At 35.3% G+C, this 25,482-nt stretch overlaps 1 long non-coding RNA gene across 1 annotated transcript; it reads right to left on the bottom strand.

The window, feature by feature from the left end:
* Positions 1-2,500: 2,500 nt before the first annotated feature.
* On the bottom strand, positions 2,501-25,482 carry LOC145037532 (uncharacterized). The gene is made up of 7 exons (XR_013678890.1): positions 24,688-25,482; positions 4,498-4,654; positions 4,195-4,323; positions 3,698-3,785; positions 3,282-3,510; positions 3,068-3,181; positions 2,501-2,798 (listed from the first exon to the last, which is right to left on the bottom strand). It is a non-coding gene; the product is annotated as an uncharacterized LOC145037532 (long non-coding RNA).

The raw sequence follows: 25,482 nt of genomic DNA, 5'->3' as shown, positions 1-25,482 counted from the left end.
ACCCATCCCTGGATTGTTCTCGCCCGGGAATGCTTAATTGTAGAGTTTTTATTGTTGGATTAGGTGTCTAAGCCCATAACTATATTTGGTATGTACTTGACCCGATAGTAGCATGGTCCTTTTAGGTTGCTTTCACCGAAGAAACTTGACTGGATGATTAGTGGAGAGAGAGGATAATATGGTTTATTAATATATTATAAGAATAGTATATTAAAGGAGAAATCATATTAGTTACTTAGTATGTTGGTCAACAATTAATTTAGAACTAATTTAGTGATCAAAAGATATTAATTGAACTTAGGGGGATGGAAATGCAATTATGAGATAATTGAATTATGGGATGTGGATCCTTAGAAAAGGAGGTGGACGAAATTAAGACGGGAAGCCCACTTGAAATCATCCAAGGGCCTCATTCTAGAAGGTTCCATAGGACTACTTAAGCCCTAAGCTATCCAGTTAGGGTTTTGACTGAAACCCTAGTAGCACAACTATAAAAGGGACCCAAGGGCATCAAATTTCGGCCTACACTTGAATCCTAGAGTTCTTAGAGCCGAAATTACGCCTCCATACCCTCTATCCAAGATCATCCAACTTGCTTTGGTGTTTGTGAGCCATCAGATGTATTACACTTGTGATACTAAGCTCTTGAAGTTGAAGATTCTAACCATTTGTGAAAGGTAATCACCTAAATCTGGTTTAATTGTAGATTTCAAATTTCATATACTAGATCTAGGGTTTACAAGCTTTGGATAATTTACATGTATAAGAAAATTGCCTATAAAATGGCAATTGAATGGGTGTCCACTCTCACCTACCGCTTCCTTGATTGGTGGAGGGTAGTTATCCAAATGGGTAGGATAAGGAAACTAATTGCTCATTATAAGTATAATGATTAATAAAATAACTAAATGTTTTTACAAAATTCTCAATCTTAGTTACTTCAGGAAAAATGTGAAATTGTATGTTATTCCATGAAAATTGCACTTTGCACCTTGTCAAGTCGTTAGTAGAGCGTGTGTAGTTAACATGCACACTAACTTGGGACTAGCTTGGGTGGCAAAGGATGGCTCGATGTTTGTCATGGACTAATGGAGCGTGTGTGGTTTACCGATACATTGGTCAGGTGGTAAATGACATAGAGAGCACCAAGTACATTTACATGGTTATTCACACCTTGTTTGTGATCCTCAGTATCCCAGTCACAGACTTGAAAAGCATAATCCAGATTTAAACATGTTTTTGAAAAGTTCAATGAATCTCAAAAGAGTATAGGAGTTTCAATACATTAATTATTTGTTTAATTAAATTATTTGTAATTTGATCTAGTATATGTTTTGGAAAGTTCAAAACTTTCCCTCAAGTTTTCGAATTTAATTTTTTTTGGTTAAAAGTTTAATTTTGAAATATTTAAATTCTAAACCCTAGAATCTTACAAGTTTAAGATTCGATCCATATATATATATATATATATATATATATATATATATATATATATATATATATATATATATATATATATATATATATATATATATATATATATAGTAGTTGACCCGTGCAATGCGGCAGAGGCGATTAGTTTCATTTCTAATAGTAGACTCTAGGCGACGATTATTTTTCTTTTTTCATACGTGAAAATGTTTCGTTTATATGGCCAACGTTGTTTTTGCTTGAATGTATAAGTATGTTGCTTATTCGAGTTTAAATGAAAAGCATTTTGTTGGGTCTGGTTATTTTCATTTATGTGAATAGTTTTGGGACAATAGTTAGATTCCTTTCAACGTGATTCAAATTGTTCCTTTCAATCAACGACTGGACAGTGTTATTTTTGGTTAAAAATATATGTACGTTGCTATTTCAGATAAAAAAAATAAACATGTGTCGCTCTTTTTGTAATATATATATATATATATATATATATATATATATATATATATATATATATATATATATATATATATATATATATATATATATATAAATTGTTTTATTGTAGGATAACATTAACGCAAATTATTTTTTTGTTAAAACTAAATATACAGTTTTAAATTCCATCAATTTAGATGCGTGTCAAGTTTGAGTGCATGTATACTATTTGTATTATTAGTTTCATTGTTTTTTAGCATACATTATTGTTAGTTTTATCGATTTTTAGCAATATGTAGTTTTACTATTATCATCTATATTGTTTTTGTTATTAGTTCAATAAAAAATATTGTTTGATTTGTGTCAATTCGAAAGATATATTAGAGTAAGAGTGTCTTGACTCTTTTAATAATAACTTTGTGGTTTCTTTTTTACTTGATAAACTTTATGAATAAAAAGATAAACCTTATAAATATATAGTTATTTTCGTTTAAAATAAAAGTTATATTAGTTATGTTTTAATTTGAAACTTTTACGTTTTACCAATTCTTTTTAGATAATCTATTGGTATTTCTCAAACTATTCAACACTACTTCCAAACTAAACCTTTGTCAAAACTCAAACTTGAGCCAAATATTTAATTCCAATTTTAAGGGACAAACAAAAAAAAATTCAGATAAATAGCCAAAAATTACGATAAACACCCAACAGAAAGTCCACTCTTGAAATGCCCTTCTCTAGCATTCTCTTCTTGTTAGCATTAGATACCCTCATATTGTCTGTAGTCACTGAAGTTGTGTCTATTGTCGAGGTCTTTTCGTGTCCTTAGCAATACTTGTAAAGAATGGATGCCTTAAAGTTTAAACATACATTGGAATATTTGGGAAGTATTATGATTCAGAAGGCGACCTTGCTGCTCTACCAGATACCTCCTGCAAACACAATCTTGAAAGTTTATAGATTAACTCCATGATTGTTGTAAACATTCTAAATTTATCATCAATCTTGAAAGTTTAGGCTTTAAGCCGACAAAATGTTGTTTCTCTAATAATAACTTGCAAGAAAAAAAAAAAAAAAAACTAAATCAGAAAGAGAGAGGGTAAGTGGTGTGTTTTAACTAAGAAACATCAATGTTTTAACTAAGATAAAAAAATGCAATCCCTATAGCCATGTAAGGGTATTATTTTAAATTTGTAATTACCTTATCATTATTAGGAAATCAACTCCCTTATGCTATATTAAGAAACACCTTCACCTATAATGGCTACAACTCTAATTGCAGGTTTTGAGAGCAAGATTAAATGAAGCTGCAAGTCTGCAACACCGCATAAATTTATAAAATATTAATAATAGTTAATTACCATAACATTAAAAGAAAAACTCAATAACCAGTAATTACATGGGATAGAACTAACCTTCTGAGCCATGTCCTCATTGTTCTCCTAAATAAATGGAACATTTCATAATTCAAACCACCATAAGCTTCTCTTATAGTGGCATCATGGAGCAGCCAGTTATCAACTTCTTTTGGTGGTAACTGCACATATATCACCAGTAATCATCAGATTAAAAAAAAAGCATCAATTAAAATCAATGTATGTTTTGAAGGTTATCGTGTTTCTTTTTCTTCTCATTATCAGCATCCTGTTGTAAAAAAAAAAAAAAAAGGATCATCTAGTTAGCCAACAATAAAGTAATGGAAATAAAAACATCAAAAGTAATTAGCAAGGTTTATGATAAAAAGTGTATCAATCACTTGTAAGTTTGTTGATAAATCTGAATAGATTGAATTTATGAAACAAATTTTAGGAATCTTATGAAAAAAATTTACCTCATCACAAGAGGAATTATCCATTCGAAGATCCAGGCCGAATATAAACTTCAATATCAGTAGGAATGTGTGTTAACCAATCAAGAATCTGAAATTTACACAAATTAAGTGAAAAAAGCATCAACTAAGATCTAAAAATAAGAAAAATATTAAAGTTTTAGTGATCCTTTGTCTTTTCCAGAGAGATAAAATCAAAATGTGTTGCTATTTTTGTTCATCCAAATTTGTTAGGATAAATCTCGTTCAGGCAAGTAACTACAAACATAAAAACACCAAAATGCTTATACAGATCAAAGATTTGGAAAAAAAAAAAAAAAAAAAAAGACTAAATCGGAAAAAGAGAGGGTAAATGGTGTGCTTTTTGTGTGTACATGTGGAGGAGTGATTTCCATAACAGGGGTAATCTTTCCCTCCTCAGCCTACTAAAAAACCGAAATTTTTTGAGTTCGTGAAGGGCAAAATGGGAATATAAAAAAGATTAAGATTAGGATTTTTACCAATTTCTCGTATGTTTCCTTGATTGAAGCTTCAAATGATTCAAATGAAGTGGGGACAACTGCTCCGGCATCTTTGAGTGCTTCATTTTTAGCTTGTGCAGACTCCATTTCACAACTACTTTTGGCTCCCTTATTAATGAATGGGTAAGTGAAAAAGATTAAACATGATCAACAGAATCACAAAATTACCCTTCCAAATTAAAGAAAGGAAAAATAGCAATGTAATGTACGTTGTCTATATTGGTGAAAGGTTGCTATTTCTTGCATAATTTAGCATTTAAGAAAGTAAGATAATAAACTTACTGCATGACCAAATTGAACTTCTGATTTGAAGAGACGTGCATAAGTTCCACTGACCCAAGCGCATACTGGTTTATTAATGTTTTCCTGATTGAAGTGCTTCAATTAATGAATATTCATCTCTTCCATCGAGTTCCCCAAGCACAACAATCATTTTTATCTGAAAAATACATATAAAATTTTCAATAAATAAATAGAGAGACAAGAGATTTATAATTCCATATACATGTGGAATGTTGTTGAATCTCAAAACATGAACAGAAAGGGTGGAACCGGGAAAAACATCTCTAATAGCAATGCCTTCATAGATTCCATCTGTCACACGTGCGATTATGTTGTATAACTCGTTAGACATCCTACCCTATAATTTAAATTTAAATTTCAATTTCAATTTTAACAATTATCTTATCTCTCACGATTACTAATACATGGTCAATTAAAGTCAAACATACTTACAGATTTTGAGACAAATCCAACAGATCCAGGCCTATAAAATGGTGATTGAATGAGTGTCCACTCTCACCCACCGCTTTCTTGATTGGTGGAGGGTCGTTAGCCGAACGGGTAGGATAGGGCAACTAATTCCTCATTATAAGTATAATGATTAATAAAATAACTAAATGTTTTTACAAAATTCTTAATCTTAGTTACTTTAGGAAAAATATGAAATTGTATGCTATTCCATGAAATTGCAATTTGCACCTTACCAAGTCGTTAGTGGAGCGTGTGTGGCTAACCGGTACACTAACTTGGGACTAGCTTGGGTGGCAAAGGGTGGCTCAATGTTTGTCATAGACTAATGGAGCGTGTGTGGTTTACTGGCACATTGGTTAGGTGGTAAATGACATCGAGATCACCAAGTACATTTGCATGGTTATTCACACCTTGTTTGTGATCCTCGGTATCCGAGTCACAAACTTGAATGACATAATAGAGATTTAAACATGCCATTGAAAAGTTCAAAGAATCTCAAAAGAATCTAGGAGTTTCAATACATTTAAAACATGAAGTCTTTTTCGTTTTTTATGGTGGAAATTGGTGAATCGTCATTCACCTACCTTCAAATTACTTGCAGTTAGATTACGACATCCCTTTTCTAGATTGTGAATAATGATGTTGGGTCCTAGCTTTAAGTTCTCATTTGGGTGTTTAATTACGTATTTTCATATCTAATTAAAATTGTCTCTTTTTTAGATGTCCACTCAATAACGTTTCAGGCTCCAACGCTTCTGGCTCCTTCTCCCTAATGAACCTATGTCGGAGAGTAATCTTTAATGGCAGCAACTTTAACGATTGGATTCGTAATATAAGGATGGTGACATGATACGATGACAAATAGTATGTTCTCGATAAGGAGCTCAAGAAGGTTAGCATTAACACTGCCACTTCTGAAAATGCAACGAAAGTACATTGCATCATGTTCGCAACTATGACTCCAGAACTCCAGAAGTCCTATGAGGACTTCTATCCATATGAAATGCACTAGGACTTGATCGAGAGGTACCATCAAAGTGTTAGGCAAGAGAGGTATGAGATCATCGTCTCGATGATCACTACCAAGATAAAGGATGGAGAGTCCATCACGGCCCACCTGCAACAGATGCAGAGGTATGTGGATCGCTTGTTGAAGTTAAATGTTAACTTTGATAAGGAGCTGGCGATTGATATCATTATCCACTCCTTACCTCCTTGTTACAACCAATTTTGTATGACCTACCATATGAACAATGAGGAGGTCACACTTAGCAAGATTCAAGATCTCTTGCAAACTGCTGAGAGAGCAGTTTAAAGGACAAGTCTGTTGCACCGAATCCTGTTGCTGATGCCCCTGTCCTGGCTATTGGGCAAGGCAGTGGAAAGAAGAGGAAGGCTCCTCACAAGAGCTTCAAGGTCAAGCCCCATGATGGATCCTCTTCTAGTGGGACCAAAGCTGGTCATGCCATTTTCTCGGTCGATCCCAAAGAAGCAAAGTGCTTCTACTGCCACGAGAAAGGGTACTGGAAACAAAGCTGCCCAAAATACTTGCAGGATATCAGGGATGGGAAAAAAAAACCCACCCATGAAAATATTTATACTATTCAATCTAACACCTCATCACATGCTATTTCTTGGGTTTTTTAACAGGATGTGATTTTCACATTTGTTCTGATTTGCAGTGTCTTATAGGACGTAAGGATGTGGAGCATGAGAAGATGAACCTGATCATGGGAAACAGGAAAGCGTCGCTTGTGACCAAGATTATGACTTATTCTTTAGTGTTTAGTAGTGGGTTAGGATTAGAATTGAATAATTGTTTCTACTCGTCTCAGATGGAGAGAAACATTATTTCTTTTCATGGTTTGTTTAGACAAGGTTTTAGATTTTTGTTTAACAATAAAATTTGTTCTTTTAATGCTTATTTGAATGGTGATTTCTATTTTGAAGCATTGCATTGTAATGCAATATATGAAACTATGATGATTGTTGATAACTTAGGAAATAGTGTATTGTAAATCGATTCGTCCAAAAGTTTGGACAAAGCATGCTTGTGGCATTGTCGTCTTGGACATGTCAACAAAAAACACATAGCCCAACTCCAAAAGGATGGAGTGTTGGAGTCGTTTGACCTAAAATTAGACGACACGTGCGAGTCTTGTTTACTTGGAAAGATGACCAAGTCACCCTTCACTGGTACTTGTGAGAGGGGTGAGGGTTTGTTGGATCTCATACATACTGATGTATGTAGGGCCTTCATATCCACCACAAGGGATGTTTGTCGTTTCTATGTGCTTTTTACTGATAATTATAGCAGATATGCGTATATCTACTTAATCAAGCATAAATCAGATACCTTTGAAAACTTTAAAGAATTTAAACAAGAAGTGGAGAATCAGCTGGGCTGGAAGATAAAGATGTTGCGATCCGATCGAGGAGTAGAGTATCTTAGTATCGGGCTCCACGAGTATCTACATGAATGTGGAATAGTTTCACAATTGATGCCACCTAGGACACCACAACTTAATGGTGTGGTTGAGAAGCGCAACAGGACCTTGTTAGACATGGTTTGTTTCATGATGAGTCGTGCTTCGGTACCAATCTCATTCTAGGGGTATGTCTTAACGGTTGTCGCCTATATCTTTAACATAGTCCCTACCAAGAAGGTTGTCAAAACACCTCAAGATATGTGGAAAGGGAAAGCTCTCTCATTGGCACATATAAAGGTTTGGGGTTGCGAGGCTTTCGTAAGACGAGAGACTCACAACAAGCTCGAACCTCGTAGTGAGCAGTGTATTTTCATCGGCTACCCACAGAAGTTCTTTGGATATCTTTTCTATAGACCGAGTGACAACATTGTCTTAGTTGCGAGGAGAGTAGTCTTTCGCGAGAGAGAGCTCATATAACAAGGGGACAGTGGGAGGAAAATTGATCTCGAAGAGCTTCAAAAGACAAGTGATGAAGGAACCTCCAACACTAGTGATCAACCTGAGGAGGAAACTCATGTTGAACCTGTTGACGATTCCCTACCTCTTAGACGTTCCAGTAGAGTTAGTGTTCAATATGTGTTGTATGGGTTCCATATAACATCTGAGGGTGATACGTTTATTAGTGATAGTACACTAGTGATTTTAGATGAACCTAACAACTATAAGGAAGCCATAACAGGCTCGGAGTCTGCTAAATGGAAAGATCCGATGGACAGCGAGATTCAGTCCATGTATGACAATCAAGTTTGGAACTTGGTTGACAATGTACCAGGTCGTAACACAATCAGTTGCAAGTGGATCTTCAAGAAGAAGATCGACATGGATGAAAAAGTGCACACGTAAAAGGCATGATTGGTTGCGAAGGGTTTTACTCAAACTCCTGGAGTTGAATATGATGAGACATTCTCACCAGTTGCGAAGATAAATCTATTAGGGTGATGGTAGCCATAGCTGCGTTTCATAATTATGAAATACGGCAGACGGATGTCAAAACCACTTTCCTTACTGGGAAGTTAGTTGGGGATGCTTACATGAGTCATCCAGAGGGTTTTGTCGATGCAAAGCATCCCAATATAGTGTGCAAGCTTGAGAAATCCATTTATGGATTGAAACAAGCATCTCGCAAATGGAATATTTGTTTCGATGAGAAAGTCTAAGAGTTTGGCTTTGCGAGGAACGAGGATGAATCTTGTATATATGTCAAAGCTAGTGGGGGTATAGTTAGCTTTCTCGTATTGTATGTGGATGACATACTACTCATAAGAAACAACATCCCAACATTGCAGGAGGTTAACTCCTGGCTTGGGAAGTGCTTCGCTATGAAGGACCTCGGAGAAGCTGCCTATATCCTAGGGAAAAGGATTGTGAGAAACAGGAGTAAGAGACTACTAGGACTTAGTCAAAGTACTTACTTGGATAATGTGTTGAAACGTTTCAGCATGGAGAATTCCAAGAAAGGGGAGTTACCGATCTAAAGCAATACCAAACTGAGTAAGATTCAAAGTCCGAGTATAGAGGCTGAGATAGCAGAGATGAGCCGAGTCCCTTATGCTTCCACAGTTGGCTCCATCATGTATGCTATGACTTGTACTCTCCCTAATGTGCCCTTCACTTTGAGCATGGTCAGCAGATATCAAGGGAAACATGGTAGAGCTCATTGGACCGCAGTCAAGAATATTCTTAAGTACCTATAAAAGACCAAGGAATGGTTCATTGTCCTCGGTGGGAGTGATGACTTGAGAGTATGAGGGTACAGTGACCCCAGTTTTCAAACAGGCCGAGATAATTATCGATCTCAGTTGGGTTGGGTCTTTACCCTAAATGGAAGAGCAGTGACTTGGAAAAGTTTCAAGCAGGAAACGGTGGCTGATTCAACATGTGAATCAGAGTACATAGCAACGAGCAAAATGTTAAAAGAGGCGATATGACTAAAGAACTTCATCGGAGACCTTGGAATTGTACATGCCATAAAGGAGCCTATGGAGATTTTCTGCGATAACGAAGGTGTGGTTGCCTTAACCAAGGAACCAAGGGATCATGGTAGATCCAGGCATACCGACAGAAAATATCATTTCATTAGACATCGTGTGGAATAGGGACTCCTCGTTATAAAGAAGGTATCACTAGAGGATAACCCAGCAGATCCCCTTACAAAGAGACTAAGTAGGGTTAAGCACTCGCAGCACACTGGGAGCATTGGGATAAAGGACGGTATTAGTTTTTGTGATTATATAGGTTTTAGAAACTTGTAATAGATAAATTGTAATCGACATTTGATTATTAAATAAATGTATATTATTTATGAGTAAAGTTACTATCTTGTGTTGATTATTTACCATTGTTTCACTTTGCATGTTTTGACTTACTGAATAATAAGATTATTCGAACCATCCACGTTCGATCATACATTGGAAGTAGGTATGAATGAAGATTGTCATGAATTGACTTGTAGATTGTCTAAAAAGTTAGACATAGCAAAATTTTGCTGCAACGTTCATGAGTGCTTATAAAATAAGATTTGAGTATTGAATTAAACTCACACTTACCAGAACCACTTCATGGAATTCATCACGAGTGATTGTAAGACGATAATATCATATAGTCTTTAAACCGCGATATATGAGTTGTTGTTTACAATTTGGTTGTGCATTGATAATGCGTAAACGCATCAGTAACTTGATGTTATAATACGTATTGTTGTATATGATTTGATGAGCAAACAGTACAAGCATATAAGTCAAAGTTTATCTATTCCTTTTACCTTACAGGGGTAAGAGCAATATCTTGGGTCCCTTGATGATTTGGTTTGACTTATGTACCGGGCCTGGTAAGGACTAAGGCGCTGTTTGTTTTTTTGTTTTTTTTTTTGTGAAGATCTATGCAACCACTTTTATTTGCATCGCGCAGACATATGCCCTCGCAGAGTGTTTGTTTTTTGAAAGGGTGCAAATCAAAAAACGTCCACGCGAGGTCTTCCTGGTGCAGACATGGATCAATGTCTTCAAAGGTATTCAAACCTCATTTTAACCTTACAAAAAAAACATGGGCCAGTGTGTAGTTTTTTGTTCTTTCATTTTTTTGCTGAAAATGCATTTTTAATGTTTATGATATAAAATTAAGTTTGAAAAATCAATTTATTTTGACAGTTGCAGACGTTAAAAATAAACAGTATTCTTATTGCAGACTACAGACATTTGGTCCACCTCTTCTGCCGCAGAGGCTTGCGGATATGGTCCGCAAACTGCAGACATTTTGGCTTCAAAAAAACAAACAGCACCCAAGTTGATGTGTTCAACTAAGTTCTATGTTGAACAAATCGGAGATCAAGAAAGAAACTGCTAGACAATAAGTATAAATATATTCCATGTGATTGTCTGCACGATATCTTGAGAACGGAGGACTATACGATCCATTATCTAAAGGATATGTCATTTGACTGGGTCAAAGTTGTCAGAGACTTTTGAGAGCTACGGTTGCAAACATATCATATATCAAACTTTAAATTACCACTTAGAGTCTTTCATCACATACAATATAATTATATCTTACTTTGTTACATGTTTCACGACAAATCTTCAATGACTCAAAAAGAAGACATAAAACGTAATTTATAACAAAAGCATAAGATGATGATTCCATACTCCTCGCGTGGATTTCTTGTCTTAGTTTCCTGAGAATACATGTTAAAATACGTCAACAATGGTGTCAATGAGTCCTACAAGTTTTGACTCCATAAATTCTTAAAATAACATAAAAATTTTATAAAAAGAATTTACTATAGAGCTAGGAACCTTCATTTTTTTCAAAACATAATTTGACCGTTTTTTAACTAGAGATGATTATTTTACTACTGCATAGGTCGTGCCAACATTATTAGTTAATGAGACTGTAATTGTAAATTTGTCGTAAGATAATCATTATTATTGGTTGTCGTTCTTATTAATCTAAAAACCAAAAGAATATTTAGTATGTTAAGATTTCTTGTACATATCTTAATTCTCTAACCGAATTGTGGTGGCAATTAATCCGTGAGTGGATACTTTTCCTATTTCTTGTAAAATGTTAGGAATTTATGGGATTGTAAAATATGTTATAACCGAACTCATGATATTGTACTTTATTACTGCACCGGCTTCATAATAGGGCATGCTAAAGTTATTCACCCCGTTGTAACACGTGGTAATGTTCAATAATGCTAACGCCAGCGCCAAAATCCATCTCGTTAGACGTAGTTGTGGCTAGCAACTCCAAACAGGGAGTCGTACCGTATAAGATCAATATTATGACACTTACATCTGACGTTGGTCGCTCCCTTGCAGTAAAATGGAGGGTTTCTACTAAGCATTGAGACCTTAGTTTTCTCAAAACCGAGAATAGTTTATAATGCAAACCCAAGCGTATTGGGTCCGGTATTCGGAATTGGTATAACAACCATATATCTTCCTTCTTAGGTTCGTCGATTATTATAAGTATTTATTGTTAGAAAAACAACGCTCAAGGGAATTGCACCTTAAAATAATTATTACTAGATGTAAAACCCATGTATTACATGGGTTAATTAAAAAAATTAAATATAGAGGTCTAAATGTTTAAGAACTTTGGATTTATAAGAAAATAAGAAAAATAATGAATTATTAAAATTGATTTTTTTATCTTATAAATATAAATAAATAAACAAAATAAACTAATGAGCTTTAATTTGAGAATTTTGAAATAAAAAGGTAAGTTCATTAATGATATTAATATTCATTTATTACTACATTTATTGTAATTATTACATTAAAATATTATGTGGAATTTATTAAAATAGAAAAACCATAAAATGACAAGTGGAATAAAAATTAATTTAAAATTACCATAAAATTACATGTGCCAAATTGAATGAGAATATGACAAGTAGCAAAAAAAAAACTTTCATTTATTAGAGTAGATTAGGTGTGAAACTCATGTATTACATGGGTTTAATTAAAAAAAATAAATATAAAATTTTAATAATTTGAAAAGTTTGAATTTATAAGAAAAAAAAAATTTTGAATTATTAAAATTAATGAGACTTTAATGTATTGAATACATTACATATATAAACTTTTTCTAATAAATACTTTACATATATATTACATTACACATTAAATATGGAATTTTAATTTAATAAAATGAAAAATACAATAAAATAACAAGTGGAAAATAGAAAATTTAAAAATTCTAAAAAAATATCATGTGTTCAAATGAATGAGAATAAGACATGTGGCAAAAAAACCTTATAGTAGATTTTTGATAAAGTTGGTATTTGTTGTAGCAATACTTGAATAAACATACGAGTGTTTTTTTTTCTTTACCAACTTTTCATATGATACAATTATTGTTTAATAATGCTACTCATAAAGATTTTTAAATCCGGAACTTGATGAACTAACTTATATAACGAATATTTCCGTATTCATAGATTAGTATATACATTACTTTATTACTTATAAAATTACTATAATTGACATTTTTGAGTCAATACTACATATCGATGTACTGAAACCTTTTTTTTTATTATTATAACAACTAACAAAATAATACATGTATATTCATTTTGACCTCTGTTGACTTTTTTATTACTACACTACCCTTTCTTTTTACCATCTGAGTATGGTTAAGATAAATCTAGGACATTAATCCCATTTTTAAACATATTCCCTAATATTTATAACTTTTTGTATAATAATAAAATGTAAGATGTAATTGATGATTTTTAGACCTAAATGTTATACCACGTTTCAGGGGAAGATATTATATTGGAGTCGACCTACACATCACATGGCAAAAAAAAACAAGAGAGTCAAGAGCTGTACACGTCTGATTAGGACCAAACCCGTCACCGAGATCGTCTCGTCGGAAACTATTCAAACCAGCAACCTCCATGGCAGGTACCGACTGTTCATGGTGGTTGTTGAACGTGTTTTGATCAGGGAAGAAAGGAAGTTACCTGAGATCGATGGAAGAGTATTGAAAAACGATTGGAAACTATTTGAGGGTCAAAATGAGATGCAGACAGGAAGGAACAAGGTGATGGTCGTTGTTTCTTCTCCTCCGGTGGATTGTGCCAATTGGGTTTGCTTAGGGTCGGGGTTGCTATAAATGGCCATGGTGGTGGTTTGGTGGTGATTAGGTCAACTTATTATCGCATGTAGCATGCAAAAGAGGGACTGGATTGGAGAAGGCAACAACCTCGGTTGTTGGGTTATCTTTTGGTGATCAGGAGGGAATATGAGAGAGGTTGAGAGAGAGAATAGAGAGAATGGAAGGCATGGTGAGTGATAACTTTAGATGAGTTCAATGGTGGGATAAGTAGTTGATCAATCTTCTCTAAATCTCATTGTACAGCTGTGAATTTACTAAGATATATGGTTGTACAATGTTGCAATATATGCAAGATTTTGTGCAAGTGCTGAATATGTGAGTGTGTGTATGTGTAGCTTAGGAAAATCGTGAGGAGTGAGGTGATGGATGAGGGAATTTATCATCCCTGAGATATTTGATCAGGTTTTCTTCACATGGTTCATTGCACAAATGTACAAATGCAGATCAAGGAAGATATTGAAGTATCTGTGAAGTAGTTTCCATAGTTATTAAGCACGTGTGGTATTTGTGAGCTTGTAGCCGAGAGAGAGAGATAGAGAGGAAGGATGATGAGTGAGGTGGAGTCTTGAATGGTTGAATGCAGCCTTATTGATTATAACTCCTCAGATCTTTATATGATATAGTTGTACTGAAGTGATCAATTTGAGAGGTTTGGTAGGACCATTTTAATAGTTCTCTAACTCTCACAACTGAAGTTCCTGAATGTGAGCTAAATGTATCCTTGAATAAGAGGTTAGGTATATATGAATAGGGGTGGGATATAGCTGATGTCATTTGGTACAAATTGAACTTGCTTGTGGATTCAGGTGGTATTATGACTCCTCACACATGCAAAACTTGGTGGGACATATTGTAGGTGTGAGTTAGATGTGTAGGAGTAAAGAAATTTAAAAATGGAAGAAAGTTGGCACCGCACATTCTTGTGCTTGGATAGATTCACATAGGTTCCATCATGTGGTTTGTACGAATCATAAGGAAAAACATGGGTGTCGGCAACAAATTACATGAATAAATAAATAATAAACAAGTAAATATTAAAAACCTTATTTTATTTTTATACATGAATACCTGGAGAAATATGAAAGGAGTCTCATGCACACACCCTCATCTGGTCGGGGATCCCTACTACCCCGATCAAGAAACAAGATATAAACTCATCGCGTCAGGAGACTCTGTAGAGGATGAAGAACCTATGGAAGACTCATTATAAGGAAAGGAATTGGAAGAAGAGAAACCCGACGCAGATGAAGATAATGAAACCACAAAATACAGTGAACCTATGGAAGCCTAAGCAGCCCCTCCTTTCAGGCCTTCACCTCCGAGTCCTTACAGGAGCATTCTAAAAAGGGTCGGGAAAACCCGTCAGACCACCAGAAAAACCACGCTCAACCACAAGAGAATTCAAAATCACGTCATGGGCTATTTGAGAATATGAGAAAGAACTTAATAAATCCCACTTGGTTGATTGTGTTTGCTGAAGATAGAATTTCGGGTGGGAGAATCACCACCCGATACGAAGACGGGCAGAGCTCGGGAGTGCATCCTCCGCCCGGTGATTATGTTGGATCTTTGAGAGTATTGTTCGACCGAACCTTCAAACTTGAGAAGCCAGCCAGGGTATCGGCAAGGGAAATCAAAGAAGGAGAGAACAACACAACTCACGTAGCCTGGAGAGTAGGAAGATTAGAGACCCAACTGACCCAACATCAGAATACACTGATAGGATGTATGGGTTACTCAACACGGAGATTGCTGCTAGGATGCAACAGGATACCCACATGGTTGAGGCTGATCTTCAAGCTCAAGTAATTCTTATCAGGGTCGGAGTCAGTAAGGAGGAAATAATGGTCATTAATTGGAGGTTGGATGCGATCGGAGTGCAACTTGGGAAAATCACAAGGGCATTAGGCAATTACTTGCAACGTAGATGAGTACGAGGAGTTAGATAGTGGCGGGGATGGGGGCAGATGCAGTAGTAGAACATATAGGATTACATATTAAGTATGTAATGTTTGGTATTATCGTGGTTTTGGGAAAGTATGGTATAGTAGGGTACGAAACTCCTTGCGAATTTTGGGTCTTCTGACCATTGATGTAATAGCTAGTAGAACTTTTGTTTCCCAAAAACCTTACGAAAGTTATCATAATGATATGTTTAATGCCACTATGTATAATATATTGATGCATACTATGCATACTTTCTTCGGTGTCAATTTATTGTGTAAATTTTATAATTAGTAAATTCCACGAATAATGCAATAAGTTTTATTGAAAAGTGAAAAAGTGATACTGAAAATTTTAATATAGCATAGTACGATCAACTAAGATTCTATTGTTAAATATAATAGGGAGTTAAGCAACATGTCACAAAGAAGAAGCACAAGGATGGAACCTAACCTGACGGCTATTCCCGAAAGAACAGGTGAGAGACCCAAGAAGGTACAATCCAGGCCAACCGAAATACCCATCACACCTGAAGCCGGTCTACCTACAACCACGGTAGAGTTAGAACAATTGATAGCAGATCGACTTGCGGTTGCTCTGACACAACCAGAAAATGTTCGCAACGCCATCTCTAGAGTGGGTAACGGTGGAAATGGTAACAGACAAGGTAGTAGCTCTCAAGGAGAAATTAGAGAACCACAACGAACGTGTAGCTATAAAGATTTCACTAACTGCAAACCCAATAACTTTTATGGGACTGCAGGCAATATCAGACTAATCAGGTGGATCGAAAAGATGGACTCCGTCTTTCAAATATTTTTCTGTCTCGATGATAGTAAAATCTGATTCGTTGTGAGTACGTTTATGGACTCAGCTCTTACTTGCATTGAGGGTATCATCCAATTTTGCTTGTTCGATGAACTGGTGCTGGATTGGTTGTCGTACTTACCGCGTATCCAGTTCCTTATTTCTTCCTTGACGATTGCAAAGAATCCTTACCTCTCGTCTTGCGCTTGTTATTTTCAGTTTTGGGTGTTTCAACCTTAGTATTTGTTGTTCCTCGACTGAGTTCGTTCTTGACTAAACAGCTTGCCAAGTTCCTGACACTTTCATAAGTTGTTGATTGTGATCCCAACACTATTCCTCTTATTTGTAGCACCAGACCCCAAACATAACACTCTATCTTCTTGTATTCTGGGGTTACTAGAGTCGGGCATAATAGTGCAAGGTCGTTGAACCTGGTCGTATAAGCTTTGATGTCAAGACCTTTCATCTTCAAATTCCATAATTCTTGCTCCATCGCTTGAATCTCATCTCTCGTGCAATATTCTTCCTTTATCATCATTTTCAGTTCTTCCCACGATAGAAAGTTTGCAAGAATAATGGCCTTGGTTTTTACTTAGTTATTTCACCAAGTAAGAGCTGAGTCCATAAACGTACTCACATCAAATCGGACTTTACTATCATCAGGACAGAAACATATTTAGAAGACGGAATCCATCTTTTCGATCCACCTGGTCAGTGCAATAATGCCTTCAGTCCCATAAAAGTTATTGGGTTTGCAGCTAGTGAAATCTTTATAGCTACATGTTCATTATGGTCCTCTAAATATCTCCTAAAGAGTTGTTGTCTTGTCCGTTACTATTTCCACCGTTACCCGCTCCAGAGATGGTGTTGTGAACATTTTCTGGTTGTGCCAAAGCTACCACAAGTCAATCTGCTATCAATTTTTCTAACTCTACCGTGGTTGTAGGCGAACCAGCTTCACGTGTGATGGGTATTTCGATTAGCCTGGATTGTACCCTCCTGGGTCTCCCGCCTGTTCTTTTGATAAAACTTATTGCATTATTCGTGGAATTTACTAATTATAAAAATTACACATTAAATTGACACCGAAGAAAATATGCATAGTATGCATCTATATATCATACATAGTGGCATTAAACATGTCATTATGATAACTTTCGTAAGGTTTTTGGTAAACAAAAGTTCTACTACCTATTACATCAATGGTCAGAAGACCCAAAATTCGCAAGGAGTTTCGTACCCTACTATACCATACTTTTACAAAACCACGATAATACCAAACATTACATACTTAATATATAATCCTATATGTTCTTCTACAACTGCATCTGCTCTCATCCCCCCCGCCACTGTCTGACTCCTTGTAATCATCCACGTTGCAAGTAAGTGCCCAATGCCCTTGTGATTTTCCCAAGTTCACTCTGATCGCATCTAGCCTCCCATTAATGGCCATTATCTCTTCCTCACTGACTTCCATCCTGATAAGAGTTGCTTGAGCTTGAATATCGGCCTCAACCATGTGGGTATCCTGTTGCATCCTAGCAAGAATCTCCGTGTTAAGTAACCCACGCATCCTGTCAGTGTATTCTGATGTTGGGTCAGCTGGCTCTCCAGTCTTCCTACTCTCCAGGCTACGTGATTTGTGTTGTTCTCTCCTTCCTTGATTCCCTTTGCCGATGCCCTGTCTTGCTTCTCCAGTTTCAAGGTTCGGTCAAACAATCCTCTCAAAGATCAAGCATAATCACCGGGCGGAGGACGCACTCCCAAGCTCTGTCCGTCTTCGTATCGGGAGGTGATTCTCCCACCCGAAATTCTATCTTCAGCAAACACAATCAACCAAGTGAGATTTCTTAAGTTCCTCCTCATACTCTCAGATAGCCCATGGTCGTGCTTCTGAATTCTCTTGTGGTTGAGCGTAGATTTTCTGGCGGTCTGACGGGTTTTCCCGACCCTCTTTAGAATTCTCCTGTAAGGACTTGGGGTGAAGACCTGAAAGGAGGGGCTGCTTCGGCTTCCATAGGTTCACTGTCTTTTGTGGTTTCATTATCATCATCCGAGTTGAGTTTCTCTTCTTCCATTTCCTCTTCTTCTAATAAGTCTTCCATAGGTTCTTCATCCTCTAAGAGTCTCCCGACGTAATGAGTTTATATCTTGTTTCTTGGTCGAGGTACTAGGGATCCCCAACCAGATTAGAGCGTGAGCATGAGACTCCTTTCATGTTTCTCCAGGTATTCATCTATACAAATAAAATAGGGTTGTTAATATTTACTTATTTATTATTTATTTATTCATGTAATTTGTTGCCGACACTTATGTTTTTCCTTATGATTCGTAAATCTCTAAAATTTTAATGTATCAATTACTATGCCTAAGTTAAATAGTGCATGTAACCGTGTAGTGACATAAGAACATGGTTTGGCATGCGGAATTAAAGTTTGCATAATGAACATAGTGATTTGGGTGCTAAAAGATATATTCGATCATAGTAAACGAGTACAATTTCATCAAGAAAGACTTTGACTTCGCCTCTTTCTTCTTATCTCAATTTGCTCCCAATTTCATCAGGAAAGCCTTTCATGTCTCTTGTGATTTCTGACACTCCTCTTTCTTGCACCACTCCGATGGTCCCTTTTGTACCAACATCTACTATGAGAGTTTACCAATCGACCAGGGAAACGGTCGTGAAAGATTCCCTCAATAATTTTCCCTAAAAATTGACATCGACTGGAATAGACCACCATTGCCGACTTCAACCCTTCATCTCCGGTTTCAGCCATAATCATCTCTGGCGACATTGGCCCTGCCACAGCCTCCGTCGGTGACTCTGCCTCTGCCACCTACCCGGCACAGCAAACGACGACGATTCCTTTTGTAAGTGTTCTATTATGACTTTCAAACTCCAACTGTTTGATTGAATACAAAATCGACTTTGTTTCTTAGATTCCACTCTCCATGTTGATGTTTTTTTCTGAAGCTCCGGAATTAGCTGCCAGCGTGGAACCATCGAAGCTGTATCGCACCAGGACCACAGGTACTCTGTAATCATACCTCCACTGGGCTATCGAAAACCCTACACTTCGAAGACCTTAACATAGAGGTTATTGTCTCTATAATAGGTACCGATTCTTACAAATTCAACTCCAACTCTTCGAATACAAAAATCTTTCTTGAAATAAAAGTATTTGTGAACTGGGTTTTTTGAAGTGATTGGAAGATTTTGTTGTTAAAAGCGCATGTACCTGGACGAAATCGAACTGAACGCACACATATATGGAAGATTCTGGTTCACGGGTAGATTCAGCAGATGGTCGGGACTGTGATAAGTCACACCGAGAATGAGGGACACTGAATTTAAGTTTATGCTCAATGTAGTAACACACTTTCTTTAATCTGGGCAACAACCAATTATTAGAATATGGGTATTTCTGATTTTTTTCGTCATTTTTTTTTCACTTCCTGTATGTCACCTTTTGATCTAAGGTTCCTCTTCATTCCCCACCACCATGTAATCTCTTAAGAAATTGTAACACGCTGCTTCATCTTATCCAGGTATGCATTCACAGAATTATCATCTCATTGTCTTGGGAGCACTCAGAGTTGTTTGAGTTGTTGCGTTAGGGCAATACAACTACTAGAAAGTTGTTCGTTTATTCCTTCCATTTTGTGGATATTCATTCCATCATGTAATGGAATAAAAACTTACAATATAACCCAATTTTATTTCTGTAGTTTGTTAACATAAATCTTATGAAAACAAAAAATAAGACTCCAATCTTTAACTTACCAAAATAACATTTCTAAGTTCTAACAAACCAAAACATTTGCAGGTTATAAGTATGAGAAGGGTAGGCATGGCAAAGGCACGTGGAGATATTTTAGCAGCCATTGATTGGCTCAAGAAATATCTTGAGATGTAAGAACAAAATCACAAACATTTTAGAGTAAATTACACGAATGGTCCTTAGGGTTTAGGGTAATTTGCGTGTTTGGTCCCTAATTTATTTTTTTAACTCGGAAGGTCCTTACTGGTTGTTTTTGTTATGCGTTTGGTCCATGTCTTACCTAAAAAGACTATTTTCCCCTTTTTTTTTAATTCATTTAAATAAACACACCTCAATCTCACCCCTTCACCTTACCTTACATACCCTACCATTTTTTTATTTAAATAATAGTATTTTTAGGTAAGATAGGGACCAAATGTGTAACAAAAACAAATAGTAGGGACCAAGCGCATAACAAAAATAAACAGTAGGGACCTTACGAGTTAAAAAAATAAGTTAGGGACCAAGCATGCAAATTACCCCAAAGCATAGGGACCATTCGTGTAATTTTACTCTTATTTTTATTCTAAATTACTATAAAATTCAATGAGCTCTCTTGATGTTTGGTTTTTTTCCCAGATTCATGGCAGATCATGATGCCTGGAGAGAACTTTTTGAAATATATGTTTCATTGCAATTGTTAGTGTCTCATTAATTTATATGTGGATTAAAAAAAGACAAATTTACCCCTGGGGCTTATCAGGGTTTATGTGGATTTATAGGTATAAACAAGCAGGTTTCTGCTATGAGGAGCTGATCTTAGCTCCACCAATCATTTTTATACATCATCTCGCTTATGCTAATGTAAGTATTTATTATGAACATAAACTATTGTATACATAAAAAAAATATAGACCGAATAAACTTTCCAAATGAGACTAAATGACCATTTTAAACTCACACTTAAATAACAAATTTTACAATATTTATCAGTTTTAACGTGAGGATTTGGGAGGAAAAAAAGTCAAATAGTTAAAGGTTTGTGTTTGAATACATTAAAGCAATGTCATTAAAATACAAAGCAATTTTCAACCACTTTTGATTGTGTTGAAAGTTCATTTATTAATGGGGGGGGGGGGGGATTATATGTTTCTTCATGCCAGAAAACCAGATTCCCCAAAAGATTGAGCAAGAGTGAATGTTTAAGGAATAAATGATACTCCAAAGAAACCAAAATAGTCTAAACCATAAACAGTAACGACGCTTAAAAGTGTAAGTATCATTCTTAAATTCAAGTTTTATTGCATAAAAAAGTTATTTGATGAGTATAAAAGTATTAGACATGGACATAGATAAAGGACTCAAGAAAATTAAAATCATTGAGTTTTTCTTTAAAATAATGAACTTTATAATACATTTTTTTATTCTTTTTGTGGGAATTACACATTAAAATTTTCAATCTTTCCATCCTTTTTGTTGGTATGCAGTATGCTACATTAAAGATATGACTGTTTCATTGTTTTATGTTGGTATGTTGTTTTAAAACTATGTATCTTTTAATTTTTTTGGGTATCATAAGAAAATGTTATTGCCAATTTGTAGGAATGGGGTGATCGGTAGCTGTTGGGGATGCCCAAGTACATGACTATGCACCAATGCTTTCTTAAACAACTATAATGAAACAACACATTTATGCAGATGAATATGTGGCGACCATTAATGGACCCATACGAGAGACCATGTGAGTTGCATTTATTAGTATTTTTCTTATATATTTACATATATAAAGTTGTATTTGTTTTTACATCCTTTTAAGGAAGATGAGACAGAACATAGCATTATTGTGAATATCATGTATCCCATAGAATGTAATCCTATAAGTTGATTTTTTTTAGTATTTGTCCTGGATTTAATATGATATAACAGTTCTCAAACTACAATCCCTTTTGTAGTCTTTAGCCCTTTATGAGTTTCACAGCCATACTAATTTGTTGAATACATGCATCATCTTAATCTGATATATCATGATCCATTCATACATTATTGAGTTGGGTTGTTGCTAATTTACTTTATTTAATTAATTTGGAATTTTTATAGGTTGCATATCAGCTTAATTAGGAGGTCGATGAACTTGAGGTGAGCTACAATTCTTTATTTATCTAATTTTCATTACTTTCTTAGCTTTTTCCTATATATTTGTATAGAATGGAAACCAAATAGAAATATGTATTGTCTTTTACTATGTATGGTTTTTAATGGGTGTTTCTGTTTCTATATATTCAATGTTGTTTAGTGGAATCATGTCAATGCTAATTATAAATAGAAAGTTGGTTTTATTGAAGGCTTTGTTGATGTAGACACCGATGCTACCTTTGTTTATCAATCTAACTCTTTAGGTTCATGCTTCTCTTACACAGTCAATTTTACTCTCTAGAAATCACAAACCCACCAATCTGAATAAGTGATGGTAAGTACATAACTTTCTTTTTTCCATAATTTCCAACCAACTGCTCATGTATTCTGATGGGAAAATATCAGAAAATGTCATCATTGGATGGAGCTTTAACATTTAGTATTGAAAAGTTTTTTAAAACAAAAAAATCAGCTAGCATACTTATATATTTAATTTGATTTGTCATTCTATATATTTAATTTGATTTGTCATTGTTGCAGAATTAAAAGAGACTAAGAACTTTTATAAGTAAGGGTCCTTTATGTGAAAGGAAATTTACGCAATGTTTTTGTAGTAGAGAGTGCTCCAAGGACTATGCTGCTTTCTTTTTTAAAGTAAAGAAAAAGTTACACTTTTCGTCCTTGAGTTTAGCTGATTATCTCGGTTTTCGTCCCTATGGTCTTTCAAAAGTTACGTGTTCAGTCTAGATGTTACATTTTTTTTGCATGGTTGGTCCCTAAAACGTAGTTCCATTGCACTTTAGCTCCAAAGTAAAATGACTATTTTGACCCCATTTTTTTCTTCTTCAATTCAAACTTAAAAAAGTTATAAACTACTTTCATCTTATTTTTTTAAATAGGTATGAATGACATATTCTTGCAAATGAGTTGATTAGTAGGGGACTACAAACAACAGTAATCACCACATAACACAGATAACAAGGTAAGAACATTTGTCTGAGTTTGTAAATTTATAGTTATTTGACAACGTATGCCAAGTGTTCGATGAATTGTTTAAACGAAACATACATCACAAAAAAAAAAAAAAAAAAAAAAAAAGAACCATTGGTTTCTTTCCTTCACCTTTCTCAAGTATAAGTATTTATTTTAATTTTTTACCACTTCATCACAGGAAATGGACTCTTTACGTTCAGAAATTAATCGCCGGTAGAACATGTACAAACGATTGGTAAATATATCAATTAATGTTTATGAAGTTATGGTTGATACATGTTAGGGAATTGTAGAAGCCAACATTATTAATTGATTATCTTAGAATATATCTATTCTCTGTTGACATGTGTCATTATTAATAAACTAACTTCATATGCTTGTGTCAATGTTGCTTGTAGGTAGCATGTAAAAACGCATCAGAAAGAAGCAAGGCGAAGAGGGTTATGAAATTATAATATGAAACAGGTTTGGTCTCTAACGGATTAACTTTCATTTTAATTTTATTTAAAAAAAGTTGTCTTTACATCTACATTATACTGATGTAAATTAAATTTGTTTTATTGGAATGTTTATTTAATTGCAGGGACAATAATCATTCCATCATACTTTGGTTTTGATTTATTCTGATATGTCAAAAGTTGGATAAAATCTTAAAACATGTTTTAGTTGGATAAGATCTTAAAACACTTTTTTTTGTGTTTTAAATTCTTGCAAGTGTTGTAGAAGTGACAAATTACTGATTTATCTTTTTCACATCTAGATATGGACCCTTGAATGTTGGGATAAGACTTAATGTTGCATAAGAATCATCTTGCTAACAAATGAAGGATGAGATTTCTCTCTTTCGGGACATGATTTTTTTTTTTTTTTTTTTGCTTCTCTAGGTTAAAACATCTTTCAAAAAAAAATATAATTACTATAGCATTGTACTTTTTAACTTTCTTTTTCAAGATGTTATAAAATTTTCTAAGAACATTTACGCAAACTTGATCTAACTCGACGCCAACGGCGCAGGTGATTCCTACTAGTTATCTTAAATTTTCTAATTTATTTAAATAAACTAAATGCTACGGGTTGTACCTCATCGGTTCAATAATTAGTATTTCATATGATTTTTCATTAGCCCATTAGTAATACTTGGGTCTAGGCTTGCACAAAAAAACCGGTAAACCGGTTCATCATGAACCGATTCACTATGAACCAAACCGATTCAAGAACCAAACCACCGGTTTAGAACCGGTAGTCAAACCGATCAAACCGGTTTGGAACCGATTGAACCGGTTTAGAACCGGTATAACCGGTTTAGATAGGTTCAAGTTTAATAATGACGAAACCGGTTTTAATATTCATAAATCGGAACCGAACCGGTTCGATTTAAAAAAAAAAAAAAAAAAAAAGTTTGCTCTTATCCAAGCTTTGGCCCAATCAATCTCGTTGACCTAACAAGAATCAAAATGCAATAGTACCTGTGAACATCACGGCGGCGTTCCAATTCCTGTAACCGACTCCACGAGGACCACGACCATCTTCTCCTTCGACAGTGCCGATCTGCCATCATCTCTTTGTCTTGCTCTGGCTCATGCTAGAAGCACCCAATGACAATCATCAGAGACCCATAGTTTCACCCAAACACGCATCGAGAAAACCAAATCATAAGCACACCCATTTCTCTTTTGTTGGAACTAAAGACTGTTATCACCATCTGGGTCTCGTCAATCGTCATCAACCTTTCTACCAAGATTTTCTTCCTGGTTACCAAGAATCATTGCTAGACTCGTTGAACCTACTCCATCTCCATCCAGATCTGCTAGAGTTTCTTCACCGGAGACATATCACGATAGTCACAGCTACGACCTGATGCTTCTTCACAGGGAAGCACATAATCCACTTACATCATCACTACCCTTCTGGAACTACCTGATGGTCATGCGTGAAGCTAAGGGCTCACCTTTCACTTGCTGGCGTACCATCCCCCCGGAAAACACCCACCACCGGCTTTCTTCAATCTCTCCCTTTTCTTCTCCGGTTTCTCTCAATATATATCTATGTCGTTTCACTCATATGGCGCCTCCAAGAAAGATATATAAACCCATCTCTAAGGCTACACGGAGTCGTTCGCTACACCAAGTCGTTGGACACTGTCCCTTGGCTCTACTTTTAGCTTTCCATTTCTCCATTTTTTCTCTATCTTGTAGGATCGGAGTTGTTGTTATTTGTAGATTGGGAAATAAATGTTCACATTGTTCTAAGGATTGCTGTTT

This window comes from Lactuca saligna, chromosome 3, assembly GCF_052625555.1.
Source record: "Lactuca saligna cultivar CGN05327 chromosome 3, ASM5262555v1, whole genome shotgun sequence".
Classification (NCBI taxonomy): domain Eukaryota; kingdom Viridiplantae; phylum Streptophyta; class Magnoliopsida; order Asterales; family Asteraceae; genus Lactuca; species Lactuca saligna.
Note: the sequence above shows the minus strand (reverse complement) of the source record. Positions and strands in the feature narration are given on the sequence as shown.